A 24,948-nucleotide genomic window follows, 5' to 3' on the forward strand; every position below is an offset into this window, starting at 1 on the left:
CGCACCCCCCCCCCCTTTCTAAACTCCCAGTGAATACGATCCTAACTTAATCAATCATAAGGCACCTGAGGAATCAGTTTGGTAAACTATCAATTCTCTCCCCAAGCGTGCTGCCAAAATTTCTGTTTCATTTTGCAGCGCTCTCTCCCCGCCCCTGTTCAGAACTACAGTTCCCAGCCTTAACATATGTGTGTCTGTATTATAATAAAGCCAGAATACATGCGCAGCGGCGCTTCCGCACACCTCCCACACGGAGGGTGAGGAGTATTTGTGGATGAAAGCGAGTGGCCAGTCTGGCTCAGTTCCCCAGCCCAGAGAGACCAGCAATCTGCAGCCCTACAGGACACTTCGCTCTCCTGGGAGGTGAGACTTTAGCAAGCGGAATCCCCCACTATAATCGGATACAAATCTGTTACTCCTAACTGGGGGATCCCCTACTGCCTGATCGCATACATTGTTGTTGTTGCTGTTGAAATGTAACAAAGTGTGGCGGGGTATCAGTTTCATTCAGACTCCGAGACTCTTGCGGACGATACGGCGGAAAGATGTCTTTTTATTGCTCACAGCGAGTTTTCTTTAGATTGTTTCTGCTTTCCCAAAATGTTAAGACTTGAACCTCTCGTTGGCACATCTTTCTATGTTGGTGCGTTTTGCGAGATGGTAACTTTTAAGGCGAGGTCTGCTGTGTTAACGATCGGGGGACGCACTTTTGTTTATTTCAAAGAATATAGTAGATTGTCGTGATTCAGGGTGTATACACCGCCCAGAGTTTTGTAAATCTGACAGGTTTTGGAACCAGGAGGTCAAATTGCTCATTAAATCAATATTTCTTGGTGACTCATCGGCTGTTTAATGCCATCCGTGTGAGGGATATGTACTTTTCGGTGTCATTTAGAGAAATGCTGCCTCCTCCCTTGTTGTATAATGATATCCTTGCAATGTAAATGTGATAGACCTGCCCTTTGGTTTTGTAATGTGTCCTGTTTGCATCGCTTGTCGTCAAAGTTTAAGAAAGGAAGAAGTTGCTACTAAATCGTACAGCTTGAAGAAAGCCCTATTTACCAGAGCTGTTTAAGATTTTACCCTTCAAGGACTGTATCTATAATTTCCTATTGCAACTTATTCCTGTGTCTCCTTTCAGTCAGTACACTGGGGATCATTTAAATGCACTCAATCTTGTTTTGTCAAACTTCTGTCCCCGATCAGTGGTGGTGTCAACTGATGTTCCTTATTTACTCTTATCCCTCTTCACTTCAAACTGTACATTGAGGAAGACAGAGGGGCTGCTCTCATTAGAGAGAGTGAGATGACTGCTGGTGTTTAACTTGAGGGTCACCATGCCTCAGGTGAGGGAGAAGTTGAGAAGGAGAGTCCTTCGTGGTAACCTCAGCCAGTGTGGGAATTGAACTCACCCTGTTGGTGTCACTCTGTATTGTAATGCAGCCATCCAGCTAACTGACCCCCTGGATACAGGGATGCAACATGCTGGAAACATTAGCAGAGCTAGCAATAATCTGTGAACAAGTGAGAGAGACGGACAGACAGAAGGAGAGCTAACTTTTCAAGTTGATGCCATTTCATCAGCCCTGTTCTGATGTTTCTAGCATTTTCTGTTGTTATTTTAGATTTCCAGTGTTTTGCTTCTGGAACAAGGATGAAGATGAATAGTATAGCTGACCCCTTTCTGGGCTACAGTGTCACGGATGCTGTTCTGTTTCCCCCAGCACATGCAAGTGGCAGGAACAGTGGCTTGAAAGTGGTGCAGCTCATTCTGTGAAATTTGAATTGGAGTCTTTTTGTTGTTCTGAACATTATTCTCCCCAGTTATCGGAGACATGTTCAACACAGATTTCTGGCCTCATGGAATGGGGAGCAGGTGGAAAGGTGGAGTCGAAGCCATCATCATATGGGGGTCCCCAAGTTCTGAACGTCTGACTTACAAATGCTCATACTTACAAACGTGATCACATACAGGGGTGTCATTTTAAAGATCCGACATCTGAAAATTTCCTGTACTTATTGGCTTTTTATATTATCCTGCATGGCGTTCCAACCTGCACACAAATTGACTTACAAATGGACTCAAACAGAACCTGCTTCATAACCAGTTAGGGCTATTTCCCCTGGAGCATTGGAGGCTGAGGGGTGACCTTATAGAAGTTTATAAAATCATGAGGGGGTTGGATAGGGTGAATAGTCAAGGTCTTTTCCCCAGGGTTGGGGAGTCCAAAACTAGAGGGCATATGTTTAAGGTGAGAGGGGAAAGATTTAAAAGGGACCTAAGGGGTAACTTTTTCATGCAGAGGGTGGTGCGTGTATGGAGTGAGCTGCCAGAGGAAGTGGTGATTGCTGGTACAACTACAACATTTAAGAGGCAACTGGATGGGTATATGAATAGGAAGGGTTTAGGGGGATATGGGCCAAATGCTAACAAGTAAGACTGGGTTAATTTAGGATATCTGGTCAGTGTGGATGAGTTGGACCGAAGGGTCTGTTTCTGTGCTGTATGTCTCTATGACTATAACCTGGGGACTTCCTGTATTGGAGGGCAGCACAGGCTCAATGGGCTGAATGGTCTATTCCAGCTGCTATTTCTTATTGTTGACTTTTCTTGAGTACATGGAGCCTCAAGTAGCTAAATGTCCCCCTCCTGATCCAATGCACTTAGCTGCACAGAAAATGTTGATAGGATCCCCAATTTCTAGTGTTTCTTAACATTTTTTATGTCAGAGGTGAATTGCTCTTGTGAGGCAAGGAATTGAAGGTTATTGTGGCAAATGAAGATGTAGAATTCGAAACACAAATTATATCAGTCATGATCTGATTGAATGGCGGAACAGGCTTGATGGGCTGCATGGTCAACTTCTGCTCCTCATTTCTCCTCTGCTCCTCATCTGAAGAAATTCCTCCTCATCTCACTCTAAAAGACCTACCTCTTTTATTCTGAGATTGTGCCTCTGCTTCTAGACCCCACAGAGGAATGTCCTTCCTGAAGCCACCCTGTTGAGTCCTGTAAGAATTTTGCATGCTTGAATGAGATCCACCTCACATTATTCATCACTGCATAGAAAACAGGCCCAGTCTCCTCAATCTCTCCCCATAGGACAATCCCACCATCCAAAGAAACTGTCTGGTGGAACTTCATTACACTTACCCTGAAGTTGATCCTTCCCTGCATAAAGAGACTGAAACAGTACACCATACTCTACATGTAGCTTCATATCTGAATACAATTACAACAAAAAATCTTTCTTCCTTTACTCAGAATCCTCTTGCAGTAAAGGCCACCATACTCTTACGTGTTTAAAAACTGGCTAGTTCAGCTGGAGATGTGAGATTTCTTTATAGTGTATCGTTAGCAGGGTTTGGAGGGAGAGTGGTTTGATAGTTAATCTGTGGAGAGGTAAAAATCAATAGACAGCCTAGATAGCCCCAAGCAATACCTGTCTCCTGGCTTCTAGTATTCCAATCAGGCCTGTGTCATGAGTCAAATTGCTTTACTCATCCTCCAATTATGAAACAATTTGGAGCATGGCCAAGATTAAATGGGCTTTCACAATATTATTGGGCGGCTGAGTAGGATGCGGTCGATAACATAAGCTCTTGCAGTATAAAAATAGACCATTCAGCCCATTATTCCTGTACCAGCAAGAGTTATACAATTAGTCCCACTTCCTTTCTCACCAACAAAATCCCTACAGACTTTACCCTTTCAAATATTAACACCATTCCCTTTTGAAAGCCCCCAATCCATCTGCCCCTGCCGTCCCCTCCTGCAGCGTGTTCCAGGTCACAATAATTCCTCTCATGTTCTGAGATTAAGGCTTCGCGTTGAATCAAAACAATGAATTGTGTTCTGCAGCACAGATGCTGCCTAAGCTGCTGAGTGTCTCCAGCACATTTTGTTTTTATTTCAGATTTCCAGCATCTGTAGAGTTTTGCTTTTCTTTTTCATTTCCCTTCATTAGTTGGTTTGGCAATTACCATAAAATCTGTGTCTTTTGTTTACCAACCTCTTCACTGGTGGAATTTTGAAATGTCCGTAAGGACCCTCACCAACTTTTATAGATGCCCCATAGAAAGCATTCTATCTGGGTGCATCACGGCTTGGTATGGCAACTGCTCTGCTCAGGACCGTAAGAAACTACAGAGAGTTGTGAACACAACACAGTCCATCACACAAGCCAACCTTCCATCCACTGACTCTCCATCTGTACTTCCCACTGCCTCGGGAAGGCAGCCAACATCATCAAAGACCCCTCCCATACCGGTTATAATCTCTTCCAACCTGTTCTGTCAGACAGAAGAAACAAAAATTTAAACACATGTACCAACAGGTTCAAGAACAGCTTCTTCCCCACTGCTTCTGGACTTCTGAATGGACCTCTCAGATTTCAAATTTAATGTTGATCTCACTCTTTGTGCACTTCCTGGACAGCCATAATATTGTATTCTTCACTTTGTTCTGTTACTGTCATGCCCTTTCTATGGCATGATCTGCCTGTACTGCACACAAAATAAAACTTTTCACTGTACCTAGGTACATGTGACAATAATAAATCAAATTAAATCAAATCTTAGCTTTCTACCTCTTTCCTTAAATCTATGTCCCTGGTTATTGACCCCACTGCTAATGGACAAAAAGTGCTTTCTCATCTAATTCTGAGGAAGGGTCACTGGACGTGAAACATTAATGCTGATTTCCCTTCACAGATGCTGCCAGACCTGCTGAGTTTTTCCAGCAATTTCTGGTTTTTGTTTCTGCTTTCTAATCCATCCTATCTCTGTCCCTCTAGAAACTAGGGAACCCCTCCAGCTGCTCTAAAAACTGAAAGAACTACAGATGCTGGAAATCAGAAACAAAAACAAAAATTGCAGGAAAAGCTCGGCAGGTTTGGCAGCATCTGGGGAGGGAAATCAGAGTTAGCGTTTCGGGTCCAGTGACCCTTCCTCAGAACTGACTAGCTGAGCTTTTCCAGCAATTTCTGTTTTTGTTGCCTCTAGCTTCTCTGGCATTTCCATGTAACTCCAGTCCCTGCTCCGTGGGAGTATCTCCAGCAATTCCTTTGGGATGCTGCGCAGTTGAAGAGAAAGAAGGATCAGTGAATAGATTTGCTGTAATTAGAAGCATCCGGCCCATCTCAGTCTCTGCTTGAGGAGACAAAATTGTTAAGAGTGTTTGCAAACCTCGTCTTTGTGATTTCCCTCCTGTGTTTCAGGTCTGAGATTATGGGATAACCAAAATCACAAGACGAGGTAATGACCACTTGCAGTTCCTCTGGCCTTCCTTGTCAATGGCCTGTCATTATATATGTCCTCACCATACTGCACAATTCAAGACCAGCTCGAGCAAGATGGAGAGGCAGTAAATGTTGTCATGTCATTACAACCAGAAGATTTTCCAATTGCAGATTAACTGCTAAGTGTGCAGGTTGGGTCATTATGGAGCATTTTCAGATGTGGCTTTTCAAAGCCTGTGGTTCCCAGACTCGGTTGATCCCGAGTGATCCCACATCCCTGAAGTATAGACTGCCCCGATTAAGGCCCAGGTTCTAGGCTGGCACTACCAGCACAGTCCTGAGGGAGTGCCGCCCGGCCGTACGTTGCTACACTAAGGCCCTGCCTGCCTTTGTGGAAGCAGTTCGTCCTGGGAACGCGATAATAAAACCACAGATGCTGGAAATCAAAAACACACACAGAAAGAGCTGGAGAATACTCAGCAGATCTGGCAGCATCAGTGGAGAGAGAAACCAAGTTAGTGTTTCGAGTCCAGTGTCTCTTCAGAATAGACCTGAAATGTTGACACTGCTTTCTCCCTTCTTGGGAATGTTGGGCTGGATTTTATGCATCTAAAGTATGAAGGTGAGGATCATGTTAAATCTAGAGGGTGGCCTTCCCGACAGTTACAACAATTCATCATACCTGCATACCTGTTTCTCTCTTTCTCTCTGTCTCTCTCTGTTTCTCTCTCTCTCTGTCTCTCTCTCTCTCCCCACCCTCTTTCCCCACCTCCCCACTCATCCCCCCAGCCAAACTGAAATTATGCCAGGAAGACGCTGAACGGTTTATCCATCTGCAGACCCTTAGTGGCTAACTAAGGGGAGGAAATGGCCTAATGGTATTATCACTGGACTGTTAATCCAGCGACCCAGATAACGTTCTGGGAACCCAAATGATTAATTCAATAAATATCTGGAATCAAGAATCTAATGATGAATCCATTGTTGATTGTTAGCAAAACCCATCTAGTTCGCTAATGTCCTTTAGGGAAGGAAGCTGCCATCCTTACCTGGTCTGGCCTACATGTGAATCCAGACCCACAGCAATGTGGTTGACTCTTAACAATTAGGGATGGGGCAATAAATGCTGCCTAGCCAGCGATGCCCTCATCCCATGAATGAATGAAAAAGAAACTAATGGTGACTGAAGCTGCTGTCTAGTTGGAAAGGAAGGCCTATGCTATGTAGAAAGCCCAGAGCTGTGAGTCTGGTGTCGTGCTGGGAATGCAGGCCCCTGGACAAAGGAGCACTCTTCCTCAGTTAACACAGCTGCCCACCCCTCCAAATATTTGTGCCCCGTCCACAACCACACTCTCCACATCATCCCTTCCCACCTCCAAGCCCCCACCCTTTACATACTCGGGTTGTTCAGTATAGTGGTACTGTCTGTAGTTACAACAGTGGCCTCCATATTTGGAGGACAGAGCTAGGGCCTGTTGTATCAGATCATGTTTCTGAAGGGAGTACACATTCACATTACAGGTGGCTCTCCTATAATGCGATAGTTGCGTTCTTGTGTGACCTCACGCTATAGAAAATCACATTATAGGAAAATCGCTATACCTGTACAGCAGAAAGTTTGCGTTATCCAAACAGCATCCACTATTCATCAATCATGTTACAGCCAATTCACGTTAACGAAACACACGTTATAGCAGAAATACCTTTACATTGACTTCGCCCATCGAGTTCTACTCTAGCTTTTGAGCGGAGGTGTATCTTTACTAGATTCCTAAGACACATGTCATGATGCCTGGCCAAATGTAGTTGAACCTATTGCTTTCATGCAATGAACCTTCTTCTTATCTAAGAACAGTAGATACTGTTCTGTACCAAAGTGTATCCTCTACCACCAATCACTGGATAGGCCCAAGGAAAAGGAACTTTGGTGACAGCAAATTACCTCAAACAACACTTATCTGGTGCCACATCCTGGTAGAGATAGCAATTATCACAAGGTGTCATATGGAAGTGGTTATTTGGGAAGATACCAGCGTGTCCACTTAGCCAATTAGCTAGTAGCTCAAGAACACAGGACATCTACCCAAGATTGGGGAGGAAGTCTCTCCGTAAAGCAATAACGCTGTTCTCATCTACTTCTTATTCAGTGGGGGAAGGCTCTTCAGTGCTCCATAAAATCCATTCCATAACCCTTTGGGCCGCCTGCATTGGATTCTCATGGCAATCCAACCAGCCTGAGTTTCTATCAGATTTTGGTCAATGCGACCCCCATGCCAATGGCTTCAGAATGCCAGCCTAGTTTGCTCTGGGATGGGCTCACAACCACAACACATTGAGTAAAATAGCAAGAGAACTGTGCAATCCATAGGCCGAGCGTAGAGGGAGACCTACTATCAGTGTTAAACCAATTACTAGCATCGTTCTTGCCATTGTTGACCAGAGTCAAGTTAGAGAATATTAACAGCTAACCCAGAAGATTTGGTATAGAGGTGTTCACAATCCATAAGGGGTCTATCCAGATTAGGTAGAGTAAACTGTTCCCTATTGGTAGAGAGGTTTAAGGTTATTGGTAAAAGAATCAAAAGAAAGCTTCTTGTGGTTAGGGTCTGCAATGTACAGTCAGAGAGCGTGTGAAAAGGTCAATTGAGGCATTCATAAAGGAATTGGATAAGCACCTGAAGAGAAAATAAAAATCCCAGCACTACAAGGAAAAAGTACAGAAGTGGAATGAGTTAAATTACTCTCGCAGAAAACCAATATGTACGTGACGGGCTGAACAGTCTCCTTCTGATGTGAAACTAGTCCAAAGATGTGCAGCTTAGGTGGACTGGCCAATGCTAAACTGCTATGTAGCATCCACGCTAGCCATGGTAAATGCTTGGGTTACAGGCATAGGTCAGGATGCTCTTCAGAGGTTCAGTGCAGACTTGATGAGTCAAATAGCCCCTTTCCGCATTGTATGGATTCTATGACCACACATAGCAGTGCTATTTATAAATGACCATTGTGGATAGCAATGTTGCAATTCACTTCACATGATTGATTAAAACAAAGTACTGTGGATACTGGAGATCAGAAATTGCTGGAGAAACTCAGCAGGTCTGGCAGCATTAGTGGAAAGAAAAACAGTGTTAATGTTTTGAATCCAGCGATCCTTCATCAGTGCATGGACCTGAAACATTTGCTCAGTTTTTCTCTGCTGTCTTTCTCCTGCACTTTCTGATTTTGTTTAAAACGATTAAGTGGTTAACACTTCTGCCTCACAGCACCAGGGACCTGGGTTTGATTCCATCCTCGAGCGACTGTCTGTGTGGAGTTTGCACATTCTCTCAGTGTCTGCGTGGGTTTCCTCCAGGTGCTCCAGTTTCCTCCCACAGTCCAAAGATGTGCAGGTTAGGGTGGATTGGCCATGCTAAATTGCCCATTGTGTTCAGGGATGTGCAGGCTAGATGGATTAGCTGTGGGAAATGCAGGTCACAGGGATAGGGTAGGGACATTCGGTCTGAGTGGGATTCTCTTCAGAAGGTTGGTGTGGATTTGATGGGCTGAGTAGCCTGCTCCCACACTGTAGGGATTCTGTGGTTTTTTTTATGATAAATTACATTTGAAGTGTCATAAATGTTAATATTGGCAAGTTACTGTGGACCAACAATGACCCCCAAAGCCTCGTGAGTTAACTTGAGTTTGCAAGATTGAGAATGGAAAGGAGTGCAGAAGGTGGACACCAATGATTTTGGAATAGTGCTTTTGTTTCCTTACTGACTGGAGTTTTTTTGCTGGTTCATTTGCCAGTCCTCGACTTGTGGTTAAGTGGTTAGCCCGCTTGACTCTGAGTCAGAGATTGCAGATTCTACTCCAGAAACTTGAGCACAAAATTTACAGCTGATTCTCTGAGTACTCGTACTGTGGGAGTGGTGCACAGTCATGTGTCTTTCAGACAAGGTACTAAACTAATGGCCCCATCCACATTGTTGTGAAGATGTAAAATATTCCACCGCACTGGTTCCAGAAAGAGCACAGTAGTTCTTCCTGGGTTCCTGGCCAATACTTCTTCCTCGACTGTCATCAATAAAACAATCTGGCTAGTGTGCTATTTGTAGGCGTTTGCTGTGTGCAAAATTGCAGCTACATTTCCTTCATTGTGACTGCAAAAACTATTGAAACCTTTGTTCTTTCTTTCTGTGATATGATGGTGCTGTTACATCCCAGTGTGGATGTGAAATGAAGGAACAGACTGTTAAATTGCTACCATGGCAGTGCTAATCTGCAGTGTATTTGCCGTCCAGCTTCCACAAGATACTATTCAACCAAGTGATAACTTTCACATCCTACACCATACACAGTGTCTGTCACCCTCTTATAGGGCTGAGAACAAGGAATGATATGACTAGCATTTGTGCCTGTTTCGATAAGCCAGTTTAAGTGAGTGTTTTCTAACTTTAAATAGTCCCAGCAGGCACATAGATGACTGCCTTCAACTACAAGGGCCCTGAGTTCCGGAATTTGCTTGCTAAAGCTCTCTGCCTCCCTTTTCTTCCTTTTAAGGTGGTCCTTTTAAAAGCCTACCTTTTTGGTCAGCTGTTCAATATGTCCTTATGTCAATTGCAACCAGCCCTTGTTCGATAAAACTCTTCTGAAGCAAGTCAAGGTATTTTGCTGTATGAAAGCAGCTATATAAATGCGTGTTAACAAGGTGTAGCGCTGGATGAACACAGCAGGCTAAGCAGCATCAGAGGAGCAGGAAGGCTGACATTTCAGGTCTAGACCATGTTGTTGTTTTGTTTTCCCTAAAGTGACTCTGGCAGATTGTAGAGCAGGCTTGGGGAGCTCTGAAGCCCATTCCTGCCCCTGCCCCTGCCCTGACAGTAATTGAGCCCCTGTTTATTATGTGGCTGGTACCTCACAAATATGGCTGTTCTCCATTTCTTACTTAGGAAGTTAAGAAGCCCAAATGCTGTTGTGTTCAACATTCGGTGCACATTTTCAAGCATTGCCCATAGCCTACGGTGGCACAGTGGTTAACTGTGATGATATAAAAATGGGTGGAAAAGTGACTTGTGAAGTGGACTTAGGAAGAAGTAAAGGAATACTTAATCAAATGGGCAGAGATCTGATAAATGGAGTATAATGAGGGATGTCCAGCAGCAATTTGAAGGGTAGTGCCTGGAATATGCGATGAAGATTTTCCGTGAGAATGGAAATCCAGGAGGTGTCTAGAAACTGACAGAGAAAACAGCCGCAGTTCATCGTAAGATTCAAAAGAGTCAGAAAATGTACTTCGGTCCAGAGCGCAATTCTTCAATCTGGAACCAGACTATAGCAGAAGCTACAGCTCCACACTGTGTTATCGCTGACTCTAGCATCTGCAGTTCTTACTGTGTCTCTGTAGCGGAAGCTGAAAAGCCTGCAGAATCAGCATTGCATTCACAGGAAGATCAGGGCTGGACGATGGGTTCAGTCATGTATAAACCTCCTTCTTTGGATCGTTTCTGGGGATGCAGGGGATGTGAGATATTCAAAGTTACTTTAAGATTGAGTTGCTGCAGCAGCCTTGAGGTGTAGTTCAGTACAGATTCATATTTGCGAGGTCCAGAGAAATCCCAAGAGCTTTGAAGCCAAAATTGGGAAAAGACAAGAACCCTGTGAGAAAAGCAGAGAGGAGGCATGGCTGACGCAGGAACAGTCATGGTTTAAACTGTGTCCAGAGGATGTACATCCTTACAACCAAAGGAACATAAAGAGTTGAAGAGAGGAGGTTAAAGGGCAAAAGGGCAAATGATAGCAGCGTTGGCCAATGATGGAGAAGCACACTGAGGGATACCCTCAGGAGCAATTTTGAACCTGCACCTTCTCCAATATATAGGAGCAAATGACGGCAGATGCTGGAATACTGAAAACAGCAAATGCTAGAGATCACAACGGGTCAGGCAACATCCATGGGAAGAGACCAAGCTACGTATCATCTGCCTTTTGTTAAAAAAATCATTCATTGGATGTTAGCGTGGCTGTCTAGACCAGCATTTATTATCCATCCCTATTCCTTAGGGTGGCTCAGTGGTTAGCGCTGCTACCTCACAATGCTAAGGATGTGGGTTTAATTCTATCCTTAGACAACCGTCTGTGTAGAACTTGTACATTCCCATGTCTGTATGGGTTTGCTCTGGTTTCCTCCCACAGTCCAAAGAGGTACAGGTTAGGTGGATTAGCCATGGGAAATGCAGGGTTAGAGGGGTGGGTCTAGGTGGGATGCTCTTCAGAAGGTTGGTGTGGGCCAAATGGCCTGCTTCCATGCTGTAGGGACCCCACAATTCTATGATTTGCCTAGAGAGCAATTTGGAGTCACATGTAAGCCAGACCAGGTAAGGACATTAATGAACCAGATGGGCTTTTCCTAACGGTTTCCATTAAACTCTTATTTCAAGATTTTTACTGAATTCAAATTCCATCATTTGCCGCAGTGGTCCCCAGAACATTCCCCAGGTCTCTGGATTAATAGGTTAATGATAATATCACAAGGTCATTGCCACTTATGCCTTTTGGCTATTGGTTCCCCTAGGGCTATGTAACCTTCCCTACAGGATTGGCCTGTTATTGTCTATTTTCCATCTCGTTTGTAATATTAATACCTGAGACCAATATTAGGAATTAACGTAAAGGGCTTTGCTATCAAACAGAAATACAATGTCAAGTTGTTTAGAACCTTGCTCAGTTTGAGGTGGAAATTACTGACATGGTGATTAGTTCTGTTCACTCATTTAGGAGTTTATTTTTTGTTGTGTAACAGATGCAATAAAACATTCTGCATTGATATAGAACACTTAACAGCATCAGCTATGGCTCAGCGGTTAGCCCTCTCACCCTCTGAGCCTGATTGTTGATGAAAGTTCATGTCCCGCTCCAGAGATCCGAGATAAAAATCTAGCAGACACTCGGTGTGTCACCATAAGGTACTGTCTTACAGATGAGACTTTAAACCAATGTCCCAGCCACTCTCTCAGGTGTAAAACACCACCTTTATAAAAATTCTGCCTTTTATTTTTACTATATTTCAAAGAAGCACAGTAGTTACCTCTGGTGTCCTGGACAAGATCTGCCCATAAATCAATAAGACAAGAAAATGATCTGGTCAGTACCACATTATTTCTTGCAGAAACTTGCTATGAATAAATTTACTGCTGTAAAAGGCGGAATTTCAAAAGTGCAGTGTTTTGCACCTGAGACGGTCAATGGGATGTTGGTTTAAAGCCATGGGAAATGCAAGGATACAGGGATAGGATAGGGGGCGGAGTTTGACTCTGGGTGGGATTCTATTCACAGGGTTGGTGTGGACCTGTTGGGCCGAATGGCCTGCTTCCACACTGTAGGGATTCTATTCTATGAAAAGTGTCATCCAAAGGAGGCTACCTTTTAGTTTCCTGTGTTACAACAACTCAAAATTAATTGTGGCAGCTGCTATGTAAATACAGCTATTTCTGTTGGTGTTATTTTTAGAAAGTTTCACAGAAAACAACTTTGCAATACAGAAGGAGGCAGGCCAGTCTTGCCTTATCCACATTAGTCCCAAACTCCAGATTTTTCACGAGAGTCCAGTTACTTTCAAAAGTCCTTGTGAAATCTGAATGCCCAACTCTGCATTGTGTCAACAATGTTAAGGGTTGGTCAATCACATTGTTAAGGTTAAAAGAAACAAATAGTGGATATTACTTGTTCTCGAATGCTGTAGTGTCCCTGCCTCAAAGCCAGGAAAACTAGGTTCACATCCCACCTACTTCAGAGGTTTGTAATAACAATAGGTTGGTGAGGAAAGTAGCCACAATGTGAAAGAGATTAGCTGCGATGCTTGATTTGGATGAGAGCAGTGAGCCTCAGCAAGACATTAAAACTCTCTCCACAAAGTAAAACTGTGTGCCTTGGATTGTACTCACAAAGGGCTCACTGTACGAAAACAAATCTCTCCTTGGTCCTTCGCTTGTTCTTTTGTACATAGCCTCTGCTAATATCATTGAATCCTATGAAAGATTGAAGTTAAAACACAAAATTCTGGTAACACTCAGCAGGCCAGGTGGTATCTATAGAGAGAAAACAGCATCAACATTTCAGGTCAAAATGACATTTCATTTGAATATTTCTGATCAACCATTGTTTCTTTTCACACATCCTGTCTGACCTGCTGAGTATTTCCAATGTTTTGTGTACAGATTTCTTACATCAACAGCATTTTGATTTTATACAGAAGAGTGATCTTGTCATCACTATGTCTCTTGTATAACTTCAAAATGGCTATTCAAATTCTGGCAGTTTTTAATTTCCAATTAAATTCATTCACAATGGAGTTGTTGTTTTTGTAAATACAGAAACCTAATTGCGCACAGCAAGTTTCCCAAAACAACAAATGGCATCAATGGACAGTTAATCTAATTTTTGGGGACTGACAATTGAGTAACAAATGTAGGCTGGAACACAAAACATCTTGCTGTAAAAATAGTAATATCTACTTTGTGTAACAGATTTGATATTGGCTTAAGAAACTCTATAAATGACAGCTTTTCAGGCATTGTAGCACTCCCTCAGTAACGCCTGAAGTGTTTTTGTTAATGACTGTTTCTGATGGTTTAGTTTTGTTACACTTCTCATGAAAGAATTTTTTAAAAAACACATTAAACCAGATGTGACCATTGCTGGCAATTTCAGTGTTGAAAATAGGAGCAGGAGTAGGCCATTCAGCCCTGCTTTACCATTAAATATGATCAAGGCTGACAATCCAACTCCTTAGCTTGTTCCTGCTTTATCCCCCATGCCCTTTGATCCTGTTCACCCTAAGAACTATTACTAGCTCTTTAGTAGAAACCTTCCATGTTTTGGCCTCAACTACTTTCTGTGACGAAGAATTCCACAGGCTCACTACTCTCTAGGCAAAGAAATGCCCCCTCCTCTCAGTATTTATGCCCATCCCCAATTGTCCTTGAATTGAGAGTCTTTGTAAGGCCATCTCAGAGCTAACCACATTGCTGTGGGTCTGGAGTCACATGTAGGCCAGACCAGGTAAGAATGCCAAATTTCCTTCTCTAAAGGACGTTAGTGAATCTCATAGAGTTTTTAACAATGCTTGATGGTAACTTTGACATCTACCATCATTGATATTAGCTTTTATATCCCAGAAGTTTTTAAATGTTACCATCTTCCATGGTGGGATTTGAACTCCTGTCACCACAGCATTAGCCTGGGCCTCTGCATTGCTATGTATAATAAGAAAACAGAGTGCTGGATTACTAGTCCAGTTACCACACTGCCAGTATGCCATGAACATGATCATTATTTATTTAAATATGGATGCTCCCTTGTTTTAGAGACTAAGTGCTGTTGGTTTCCAGTGAATGACACAATTAGATCCCAAGTTCAAACCTTGCCTCACACTGAGTGAGTTGGACTCTGCTTTAGTAGGGATAGAGGGTGTAAAAGAGAGTTCCCTCTATCTATTGGATAGAGGAAACCAATATTCCTTTTTTAGTTAGGGTAATCAGTTGGAATGCTTACTTCTGATACTTGTTCAGTAACTCAACTGGGAGGTGTGTTTGTGAGGAATGCGGGTTGGATTGTTTGCTGGTTATCTACACTAAAACCTCAACAGTGTGGTGAATACTGCGTAGAATTATGAGGGGTGGAGAGATTTGATCCCAGCCAATGTGAGTGTCACTGGATGGGTCAGTATTTATTGTCCATCTCTTACTGCTCCTTGAGAAGGTGGTGGTGGTGAGCTGCCTTCTTGAACCGTTGCATTCCATGTGCTGTTTATAGACCTGCAATGCTGTTAAGGAGGGAGTTCCAGGATTTTGACCAGTGACACTGAAAGAACAGCAATTGTAGTTTCCAGTTTGGATGGTGAGTGGCTTGGAGATGGAGCTGCTCCTGCAAAACTGTAGTCCTTGCCCAATTTGTGCTGGAGGCTGCGAGTTTGCAATGTGCATCCAAATTGGTCATTCATTTCCAGCTTAAAACAACCCTTCCTGCAAAGATTTTGAAATGTTCATATGCATTGACAAACTTTGTCCTTCAGGCTTTATTCTGCTTTTAGCCAATTGCTTAATTGGAGCATTGAATCGGCATCATGCTGTGGTGAGGGAATGTCTTCCAATTAACAAATTGATGTATCATTACACAATATTAAAGCAAAAAACTAACCAGGTAACCAGCCCCCTGTTAACATCAAAGTATATCCTGAATAAAGTCTTGTCTCAGAATATCTAACTTTTAATTTGAATTTTAAAAAAAATACTTTTATGCATTCCTGTAATTAAAGAATCCTATTCTTTAATTTTGAAAGGCAGTGAAGCATTTTCGACTCGTCTCTGAGGTAATTTTCCAATGAAAGTATCTATTTTAATGCCGGAAGTTGCGAAATTGAAGGAACCAATGACATTTTATGAGAATAAGAGAGTATATCAAGGGCTTTTTAATTTAAGCAGATGGACTGCTGAAAGCTTTGATTTGTTTTAATTACAGTGTGCAGTGACCTGCTCCCCCTTTAGGAGTTGGTTAGCTCAGTTGGGGACAGCTGGTTTGCGATACAGAGTAGCACCAACATTATGGTTTATTTCTCATGTTACCATGAAGGACCGTCCTTCTCAATCTCTTCCTTCATGAGACGCGCTGACCCTTGAGTTAAAGCGCCACCAATCATCTCTCTCTAATGAGAGAGCAGACCTATGGTCTGGTAAGACTATAGTGATTTTTACCTTTAGTGCCCACTTTTCAGGGTGACATGCAGCTGTAGTTTTGTAAAGTTTCTCTTTTTCATAGCCCCTATCTGTAGTGACCAGATGGATTTGTTATTGTTGTGTTGTTGTTTGGCACTTGCTGTGTGCAAATTGAGTTTCCAAACAGTGACCTCAGTGGAAGTGTTTCATTGGGTTTAAGACCTGTTTTTTTGGGAATGGTTTGAAGTCATGAAGGCACTAGGTAAATTCAAATCTTTCTTTTGTATGTGACGCTTCAAATGCAATGAAGTAAGTGACATCCCATTGCGATTGTGAAGCTGCACTATTCAATGACGAATAAACTGCAAATGTAAGACTGGACAATCCCAATAAATAGCAAAATAGTCTGTGCAGGAACTTGCCTTGGAGCATCCAGCTTCCTTACATAGGAAATCTAGGGGAGGTGATAGCCTAGTGATATTATTGCTGGAATGTTAATTCAGAGACTTAGGTAACATTCTGGGAACCTGGCTTTAAATCCCACCACAGCAGATGGTGGAATTTGAATTCGATAAAAATCTAGAATTAAGAGTTTTATGATGACCATGAATCCATTGCCGATTGTCAGGAAAAAGCCATCTGGTTCACTAATGCCCTTTAGGGAAGGAACCTGCCATCCTCACCTGGTCTGGCCTATATGTGACTCCAGACCCTTAGCAATGCGACTGATTCTTAACTGCCCTCTGGTTAATAAATGTTTGTACAGCCAGCAACGCCCTCATTCCATGAATAAATTAAAAAAAACCTTTTCAGTAAATATCCAAACCGTTTTATAAGCAGTTCCTAATGCAAACTTCCATGGATTGCAGTCCAAATGGATATTAAACACTTGTACTTATCTAACATCTCCCGTTTTGTTTTCAGGCTTGAAGATTTCTTTCCATTTCTACTCCAGGCCAATCCTGGTAGATTAGTAAACCCACTTGGGTCACTTTTCTTTCTTGAAGTTGCAAAGTCCAAGGTTTACCTGACCCCCTACCCCTGAAATGCATGGCAATTGCTCTTTGATCTTACAGGCAACAATAGATTTTTAGAGGGCTTGACAGGAAGGTTGATTCCCCCACTTGGGATGGTGGGGGGAGAGACTAGGACTAGAGGCCATCATCGTAGAATAAGAAGCCCACACATTTAAGATAGGGATAAGGAGGAATTTCTAATCTTGGAGGGTAGTGAATCCGTGGAATTCTTTACAACAAAGGGCTGTTGAAACTGGATCATTCAGGTTTTTATCTCAACGTGACTTGGTGTCTCTTGTTTTATAATCATAGAATCCCTACAGCGTGGAGGCAGGCCATTCACTCCATCGGGTCCACACTGACCTTCCAAAGAGCATCCCCACCCAGACCCACTGAATGCCTGTAACCCTGCATTTCCCATTGCTAACCCACCTAGCCTGTACATCCCTGGACACTATGGGGCAATTGCTCATGGTCAATCCATCTAACCTGCACATCTTTGGACTGTGGGAGGAAACACACGCAGACACAGGCAGAATGTGCAAATTCCGCACAGACAGTTGCCCGATGATGGAACCGAACCCAAGTCCCTGGCGCCGTGAGGCAGCAGTGCTAACCACCTGGACACTGTGCTACTTTGAAAAGATTTGGGACATTTTTATTCCATTAAAGGCACCATATATAAACGTGCAAACGTAAGAACATATGAATTAGGCACAGACATAGATAATTTGGCTCTTAAAGTCTGCTCCACCACTCAATAAAATCATGGATAATCTGGTAAATCTGTTTATTTTCTGATTTGAACATTCCCATCTATCAAAAGTTTGGCACTTTTTTTTATTAAGCAGAGACAGCTTTGATTCTCTTTCTACATGTTTGAATGTAAGCAAATTCTCTACAAACAAGAGCAAAAGGAGAATTAGAGATGATAGTTATGAGAGCTAACTAAGAGTTAGTGTTGATTGGAAGGGGGTCATTTGCCCTAGAAACAGATATCAAACTGGCAGGGGTCTTCATCAGTGCTAAAATAATTTCAGTAAAATTTCATGAAATACTTGCTCCAATGATTGTTTCTGAATCAGTTTTTATGGGAAGTAATGTACTGCGCTGTTAATTGCTGGCTATGTCTTCCTGCCTCTATATAATTTACTAGCTTGTAATAGGTTTTAGTTCACATGTTAAGACCCGGCAATGTAGCATTTTGTGCCATTGAAGTGGTCAGGATGAGTATAGCAGACATACCACGCATCTACATTATTGCAGACTGCAATTGTTGGTACATTGTTGGAAGTTAAAACAAGTCAGTTTGTGTACATTTGCTAGTTTTAACTCATAGGAGCTGGAGGTGTGTTGACACTTTGGTCACTGCATCTTTTGGGTCATTGTGGGGGCTGCCTTGTCTCTGAGTCAGAAGATTGTGGGTCCACATGCCCAAGATCAGATTCTGATCTAGATTGACAATCCAGTGTAGTAAGTGAGGGAGCACTGCACATGCCTTCTTTCAGATGAGACATAAAACCAAGGCTGCAGTTGCCCTCCAGAGGTAGTAAGAGATCCTGTATAGCACTGTTTCAGTGGCAAGTGGGGGACAACTCACTAGTGACCTGCATAGTATTTATACCTTAATCGTCACCAATAAAAGGCACATTATATTGTCATTGTAGGGGGCAGACAGGAAACTGAAGGTAAGACAACAACCAAATCAGGCATAAGCTTATTGAATGACAGAATAGGCTCAAAGGGCTGAATGGACCACTTCTGCTCTTGTGTTCCTATGAATTGCTGTTTCTGGGAACTTGCACAAATTGACCGCGCTGCACTTTAAACATCTCTTTAAATTTCTGTCTTCCTTAAAGACACACACCCTCTGCCCTCCCTCCACGTCTGCCATATTTTCCCACTCCTTCCAGCGCCTAATCCATTGACTGTCCACTTCCTGTGACAAATCAATCAAATGTGAATGTTGTGACAGAGGGAGCCTCAGTTTAACATCTCATCTGAAAAACAGAGACACGAGCGACTCCCTCAATGCTGGACAAGAGGCACCAGGCTGAAGTGTGGGCTCAGATCTCGCAGGTGGGACTTGAACCCATGACCTCTGGATTCAGGGGTGGAAATATGACCCACAGATTGTCACTTAGTCCTGGCTTAGCCCGGTGATGTCTTTCCTTATAAGTCACTGAGTATGGTCAGAGAAAACCACGAAACAACTAAAGGTCTTGCAGCGTCAGCTGTTCAGTAGTGGACGATTTCCATCATGCAAAGTCATCAGCGAAGGCTACCTTTGACTGCATTTCATTTGTTGCAAAGCTTAACCTTCTCTGCATTAAAGATGATCCTCATTATTACAGAGCACTTGGTACCCAAAGCACATCACACGATGAGCTCCACCCTTCAGGGTACAAAGGACTGATTCTAGGAGGAGCTAGCCAGTTCTCCAAGAGTTATGTAGAATATCTTAACCAGTGCTTCAGTTATTATTATTGGTGTTAACAGCATGGTGCTAACTAACTAGCACTTCTAATGTTTATCAAGGTTGGGTCTCTCTTCTGCTAAAGTTGTGTGGGCATCTTTCCTCATTTGGTATCAATAGCTTGTTCATTTGTAGGATGTGGGCGTCGCTAGCTGGCCTGCATGAGATATGGGCTTCATTGGCCGGGCCAGTATTTATTACCCATCCCTAGTTGCCCTTGAGAAGGTGGTAGTGAACTGCTTTTGAACCACTGCAGTCCCATGTGCTGTAGATAGGCCCTTAGGGAGGGAATTCCAGGATTTTGACCCAGCGACAGTGAAGGAACGGCAATATATTTCCAAATCAGGATGGTGAGTGGCTTGCAGGGGAACTTGTAGCAGGTGGTGTTTCCATGTATCTGCTGCCCTGTCCTTCGAGATGGAAGAGGTCGTGGGTTTGGAAGGTGCTGCCTGAGGAGCCTTGAACCACTGCACTGCTTGTGTAAGTACACCAACAATGCTGTTAGGGGAGGAGTTCTAGGATTTTGATCCAGCGACACTGAAAGAACAGTGACTTAGTTCCAAGTCAGATGGTGTATGGCTTGGTGGGGAGCTTTTGGTGAATCCTTCTGGAGTCAAAGGACTTAAAGAGATAACATTTGTGATTGTGTAATGATCAATACAGAAATAAGCCACTTGGTTCATCCTGCTGGTGCTACTTCTTTGATCCATTAGTCTATTTCCTTGTCCCCTTCTCCATATAGGCCCATGAATTTGATTTATTTATCCAATTCTCTTTTGAAAGTTGCCACTGAATCTATATCTGTCACCCTTACTGATAGTACATTCCTCATCACAATGTGATTACTGCTCTTAACATCGCGGGCCGAAGGGCCTGTACTGCGCTGTAATGTTCTATGTTCTATGTTCTTATCTTGAAATAAAATGTTCCACCTCTGCTTGAACACATGAGGCTTAAGTAGTATCGAATAAAAGTTTGACATAACTTCCTGATTATTGGTTCTCTAGGCATCTGTGAAATGTAGAAACTAAGTGCTGGAGTAGGCCATTCAGCCCTTTGAGCCTGCTCCAGCATGATCATGGCTGATCATCCAACAGAAAACCCTGTTCCTGTTTTCTCCCAATACCCGTTGACCCCTTCTGCCATACCCCTTCCTGAAAACATTCAATCCTTAGAGTGCGAATAGAGCCCAGGACTTTGTAGATTTTTTTGGCAGCCATCTCAATCTGAACAGCAACATTCAAAGTCTTGAGTGCAAGTTGGAGGTGATGGCCTAGTGGTATTATTGATGGATTGCTCATCCAGAAACCTGGATAATGTTCCAGGTTTTGAAACGTGCCAGGGCAGCTGGTAAAATTCGAATTCAATAAAAATATGGGATGAAGATGGCCATGGAACTGTTGCTGATGGTCAGGGAAATTTCACTAATGTTCTTCAGGGAAGGGAATCTGCCATCCTTACCTGGTCTGGCCTACATGTGACTCCAGACCCACAGCAATGTGCTTGACTCTTAATTGCCCTCTGGGCAATTAGGGATGGGTAGCCTTCCCAGTCCCTGAATGACATGGACTTTGGCAAAAATAATGTAAGTGAATCACATGAGATGGCCAGTGAGGAGCTTCGTAAAGTTGACACAAAACGATCCCATTTTTCAACCAAGTATTGAACGGTAAGTTGAAACTCTCACTCATGAACAGAGAGAGAGAGAGAGACACCTATTTACATGGAATATGAAGATAGAAACAGGACTAGTCCATTCAGCCCCTCGAGCCCGCTCACCATTCAATAAGATCATGGCTGATCTGTGGTTTAACTCCATATGGCTGCCTTGGGCCCATATCCCTTGATACTCTTGTTTAATAAAAAAATTTGTCTATCTCTGATTTCAATCTAACAATTGAATTAACATTGACTCTCATTTGAGGAAGACAGCTCCAAATCTTACTGAGCATAGAAGTGCTTTCTAACATCTGTCTTGAATGGACTGGCCTAATTCTTAGACCCTGGTTCTACAATCTTCAAACAGTGGAAATAGTTTACCTTTATCTATGCTGTCTTTCCCTGTTGATATCCTGAAGATCTCAATTAGATCACCATTAGCTTTTTAAATTCTCAAGAATAAAAGCCTAATTTGTCTATTCTCTCCTTATAGCCTAACCCCTGAAGTCCAGGTATTATCCTTGGAAATCTGCATTGACCAGGGCCAACCATCCTTCCTAAGGTGTGGTGCCCAGATCTGCTTACAGTACTCGAAATGGGGTCTGACTAGGATTTTGTATAACTGCAGCATATTATCTGCATCCCTAGAAATGCAGGCCAGCATTCCATTGGCCTTCTTGACTGTTTTCTGCAGCCATTTGTGGTATTTTAAAAAGCTATGCACCTGAACCCCCAAATCTCATTGGACATCCACCGTATTTAACTTTGTGCCTTCTAAAAAAAACCCTGGTCCATCCTTTTTCGTTCTGAAATGGGTAGCCTCACACTTGCTTATGTTAAAATCCATCTGCCTCAGCCTTGCTCATTCACCTAATCTATCAATATCCTGTAGTAATTTTATGCTATTGTTGACATTGTCTACAATGCAGCGCAATTTTGTGTCATCAGCAAATTTGGCTATTTGACTTTTTATACTAGTATCCAAGTTGTTAATAGCTGAGGCCCCAACACAGATCCCTGCGGAATACCACTAGCCACATACTGCCAATTTGAGTAGTCACCTATTATTCCGACTCTGTTTCCTGCCACTCAACCAATTTCCTTTCCATGTCAGTAAATTGTCCTCACTTCGTATGCTTCCACCTGAGCTAACAGTCTCGTGTATAGGCCTTTATCAAAAGCTTCTTGGAAGTACATATAAACAACATTCATTGACTTAACTCTTCAAAAAATCTCTGAGGGGTTTGTTGGGCATGACTTAACCTTCATGAATCTGTGCTGTCTCTGATTAACTGAATTTTTTCAAGGTGCTCAATTACGCTGTCTTCATAAAAAACCCCCAGTGTGGAAGCAGGCCATTCAGCTCACACCAACCCTCCAAACAGCATCCCACCCAGGCCCACCCCAACCCTGCATTTCCCATGGCTAACCCACCTATAGCCTGCGCATTATGGGCAATTTAGCATGGCCAATCCACCCTAACCTGCACATCTTTGGAACAAAAAAAAAACAGAAGTTACTGCAAAAGCTCAGCTGGTCTGGCAGCATCTGTAAAGAGAAAATCAAAGTTAACGTTTCGGGTCTGGTGACCCTTCCTCAGGCTAACTAGCCTGGTTTTCCTCTGTCATACTTCTTAAAGAGCAAATGACATGAGCGAGTTTCCAATTCAAAGGAACAGCTCCTGAACAAAAACAAAGTTGCTGGAAAAGCTCAGCAGGTCTGGCAGCATTTGTGAAGGAAAAAACAGAGTTTACGTTTTGTGACCCTTCCTTAGAACCTTTTGTTCCTGATTTACAGCATCCGCAGTTCTTTTCAGTTTTTATTTTGAACAGCACCTGAATCCAGCGAACTCTGAAAGATTATGGTTAGGGCACTGTAATTGTGCTCTCCGACCTCCTTTAACACCCACGGATGAAAACCATCAGCATTTCATGTTCTCATCTCATTGATATGAATCACATGAATCACAGAAGGTAGATCTATAGGTACAACAAGTAATTAGGAAGGCAAATGGAATTTTGTCCTTCATTACTAAAGGGATCAAGATTAAAAGCAGAGAGGTTATGTTGCAGCTGTGCAAGGTGCTGGTGAGGCCACACCTGGAGTACTGTGCGCAGTTTTGGTCTCCTTACTTGAGAAAGGATGTATTGGCACTGGAGGGAGTGCAAAGGAGGTTCACTAGGTTGATTCCGGAGTTGAGGGGGTTGGCTTATGAGGAAAGACTGAGCAGATTGGGATTATATTCATTGGAATTCAGAAGATTGAGGGGAGATCTTATAGAAACATATAAAATTATGAAGGGAATAGATAAGATAGAAGTAGAGAGGATGTTTCCACTGGCAGGTGAAGCTAGGACAAGAGGGCATAGCCTCAAGATTAGAGGGACCAGATTTAGGACTGAATTGATAAGGAACTTCTTCACCCAGAGGGTTGTTAATCTATGGAATTCCTTGCCCAGTGAAGTAGTTGACGCTACTTCAGTAAACATTTTTAAAGATAAGGTAGATTTTTTTTGAACAATAAAGGAATTAAGGGATACGGTGAGAACGTGGGTAAGTGGATCTGAGTCCACGAAAAGATCAGCCATGATCTTATTGAATGGCAGAGCAGGCTCGAAGGGCCGGACGGCCTACTCCTGCTCCTAGTTCTTATGTATATGTAGCTTCCCATTCTCCCACTCCTCGGACAGAAGGTGATAATGCTGGTCAAAGCTTCCAGCTTGTCGCTTCCTCATTCAGATCTCCAAAGTTGACACCAGGCACCCATATCTCAGGGCGCACTCCATGGGCAGTAGCTGGACCCTCACCTACCCACCTGTCCACTGACCTTGGCATCAGGCACCAACCAGCCTCACCGTATTCTCATATCACACCTCAATCTACTTACAGTGGGCTTCAGTGCTTCAGTGTCATGTTTCATATGCTAGCTAATTAGTTGCACTTGTATTTCAATCAAACATCTATTGCAAAACATAGAAAATAGGAGCAGGAGGAGGCCATTCAGCCCTTTGAGCCAGCTCCACCATTCAATATGATCACCGCTGATCATCCACCTCAGTCCCGTGTTCCCGCTTTCTCCCCGCTCACTTTGATCCCTTTAGCCCCAAGAACTGTATATAACTCCTAAATAAAACAAATGAAAGAACCGTGGATGCAAAAACAACGATTGCTGGAAAAACCCAGCAACATCTGTGGAGAGAAATCAGAATTAACGTTTCCAAAACTGAAGAAGGGTCACTGGACCCAAAATATTGACTCTGATTTCTCCCCACAGATGCTGACAGACCTACTGAGATTTTCCAGCAATTTCTGTTTTTGTATCTGTACAAAGACCTATGTTTAGACCTACTTATGCTTTATAATTTTTTTTGGGGGGCGGGAAGGAGAGGGCATTTGGAAGGGTGTGGTCAGGAAGCCTGTAGCTCCTTGATCCAGTCATAAATCCAACAAGAAATGGCATTTCTATAGCGCTATTAATTTTCTAGGACAGGTGACAATAACTTTATTTTAAATTGAATTGAATGGTTTATTGTCACGTGTATTTTGCATTGAGCTATACAGTAAGATACAGTCAAAAGCTCCGACTGTTGCCACAATCTGGTGCCATTTTGAATAGTTTAAGACTAAAAAGAATAAAACTTATAACTGAAAGTCTATCTTCGCACCGCTGACTCCACCATGAGCCCTGAGTGGGTTCACCAATGACACCTGAGCTGTCACCCCTTTCTCCGTCGCCTCACTGCTGCCTGCATTGGACCCACCAACATAGGAGTCAGGAGTTACTACTGTTTAGGCATTATCCCTTCACTGGTGGGCCCACTTCACCGACACTGCCAAGTCCCAAGCTGGAACCACACTTGCCAT

The 24,948-nt window shown here is 43.0% G+C and overlaps 1 protein-coding gene across 1 annotated transcript in view; it reads left to right on the forward strand.

Moving 5' to 3' along the window:
- Positions 1-242: 242 nt before the first annotated feature.
- Positions 243-24,948, forward strand: part of capn5a (calpain 5a) — an 81,486-nt gene continuing 56,780 nt past the window's right edge. The window contains exon 1 of the mRNA XM_048597906.1: positions 243-363. The gene's annotated coding sequence lies outside the window, so the exon portion shown is untranslated. The remainder of the gene's footprint in view (positions 364-24,948) is intronic.

Source organism: Rhincodon typus, chromosome 6 (genome assembly GCF_021869965.1).
Source record: "Rhincodon typus isolate 14 chromosome 6, sRhiTyp1.1, whole genome shotgun sequence".
NCBI classification, from domain to species: Eukaryota; Metazoa; Chordata; class Chondrichthyes; order Orectolobiformes; family Rhincodontidae; genus Rhincodon; species Rhincodon typus.